This window comes from Symphalangus syndactylus, chromosome 19 (genome assembly GCF_028878055.3).
Source record: "Symphalangus syndactylus isolate Jambi chromosome 19, NHGRI_mSymSyn1-v2.1_pri, whole genome shotgun sequence".
Classification (NCBI taxonomy): Eukaryota; Metazoa; Chordata; class Mammalia; order Primates; family Hylobatidae; genus Symphalangus; species Symphalangus syndactylus.
In genome coordinates, this window is record NC_072434.2 from 80,968,158 (window position 1) to 80,970,682 (window position 2,525).

Genomic DNA, 2,525 nt, shown 5'->3' on the forward strand with positions numbered 1-2,525 from the left:
GAGTCAGAGTCCGCCATGACTTCACATTCCTAAGCCCAGTGCTCACTTCCGTCTTCCTTAGCCTGTCAGCACACTTGGCACAACAGGCTGTTCCTCCTTCTTTGGCGTCTGTGACATCACTCAGCAAATTCCCCTGGTTGTCCCTTCTCAGTCTCATTTGTTGGCGTTGTCTTATCTCCCCAGGGCTGTCCGAGGTGATTTTCTCCCTCTACTGTCCTGGGTGGCGCCATCCAGTCCCATGATGTTGTATCATTCTCCCCTCATGCTTCAGCCACGCTGGTTGGTGGCCTTTGTTTCGTGAACACATTGAATGCATTCTCAAGACCCTCAGGGACTTTGCAGGAGCTGCTCGCTGAGGCTGGAATGCTCTTCCCCACCATCTTCCTATGGCTGTTTCCTTTCTTTCACTCACCAGCAGCTTAAACTTTGACTCCTCTGAGAGACTTTCCTTGTCACCCAACTAAGGTTGCCACTCAGGTGCTCCCAATTTAATCTTCTCTAAAACACATCACTGTGTGTGTCCTCAACTAGACTGTAAGCTTCCTTGAAACAAGAACAATCAAAACTCCTTGCCCTCATGGAGTTTATAGTCTTATGATGGGTGAAGTAACATAAAATAAAAAGGCACTTTATATAGTATATTAGCATGACAAATGTTAGCCAGAGATAAAGCAAGGAAGAGTTGATAGGGAGTGTGTATGAGTGTGTTTTCGGAGAGTGTTTGCAATTTTAAATATTGGTGGTCAGGAAGGGCCCCACTGAGAAGTGACATTTGAGTAGACTTGGAAAGGGAAAAGGAAATACCGAGTAAAGATTTTAGGACGGGAGTGTGACAGGCCTGTTAGGAGAACAGCAAAGTCTGTGTGGCTGTTGCAGAAAGAGTGAGAAGGAAAGTGGAGGAGATAAAGTCACAGTGGGTGAGGACTGGGGCAGATCATGAAGTGCTCCTGTAAGAACTGGATCTTTACTCAAAGAATGAGCAAAAATTAGTAGACGGTTGGCCAGATGTCGTGGCTCACACCTGCAATCCCAGGTTATAGAAGGCCTAGGCGGGCAGGTCACTTGAGGTCAGGAGTTGGAGACTAGCCTGGGCAACATGGTGAAATCTCGTCTCTACTAAAAATACAAAACTTAGCTGGGCATGGTGGTGTGCACCTGTAGTCCTAGCTACTCAGGAGGCTGAGGCACATGAATCACTTGAACATGGGAGGCGGAGGCTGCAGTGAGCTGAGACTGCAACACTGCACTCCACTCCAACCTGGGCGACAGAGTGAGACTCTCAAAAAAACAAAAAGTAGGTTTTAGTACAGGACTAACATGATCTGAATTATGTTTTGTCATGATCTCTCTGGCTGCTGTGTTGAGACTAAATTGCAGAGGGGCAAGGGAAAAATAGGGAGACCAATTAGGGTACTGCAGTAATAATGTAAGAGGTGTGTGACTCTATCTAGAAGGGCCCATGAGGTCCTTTGCATGCTAGTATTCTTTACTGCTGTGCCTGGCCATGATAGGCATTCAGTGAATATTTGCTTATTTAAAATAACACACTGGGCTAATTAAACAACACTGCCAAATGAGGGAGATGTTTCTAGGAATAAGTTCTTAGGATTTATGAACATTTTAATCCAGATTTTCTTTGTTAACTCTGCTCTCTGGCCCTTTTACTCAGCCCCATTTGCACCTAAAAATGACTTACGAAAGAAACACAGCATTTATGTGTACTTATTTCAACTTACTTTAGCTTTGTAAAGAAGTACTAGGTTGACTCAGGGCCCAGCTTGGTGTCTCACGCCTGTAATTTCAGCATTGTGGGAGGCCAAGGCAGGAAGAGATTGTGAGCCCAGGAGTTGGAGACCAGCCTGGGCAACACAGTGGACCCTGTGTCTACAAAAAAAATTTTAAAAATTAGCTGGGCGTAGTGATGTGCGTCTGTAGTCCCAGCTACTCCTGAGGCTGAGGTAGGAGGATCATTTGAGGGAAACCCTGTCTCAAAGTGGCGGGGCGGAGGGAGACTCAGGCAGAATTGTGAAGATATTCAATTGCTCCTGACTTTATCAATAATCTAACATTTCAACCTAACACTGATATCTATTTTATGCAAAGCATTTCACTATGCACTGGGGACTGTATAAGACAAGTTCGTTTTCTCAAACTACAGTCGAGTTGGATAGACAAAACACACAACACACACCAAAAGATAACTATAAATCCAAGGCAGTGTATGTCAAGGGTAAATTCACCTATTCAAATTGGATCTTGAGAAGTGCATCAAGCTTGGAAAACGGGTAAGGAGGAGAGAAAAGCAACAGTGAATCAGAACATGAGTTCCCAGTTATGGGACTTGTAATGAATTCCTCAACTAAAATAAAAAAATAATGAAAACAAAAGCCAGGGAGGAGAAAGCCCACGTTGGTGACACTAAAATATATCTTTCCAAACAAATGTGGATAAAAGCCAAGTAGAGAAGATGAGAACTTTGAGGTCCCTAAAACAAAACAGACAGTAAGCAGCCAGCCATTCCAAGT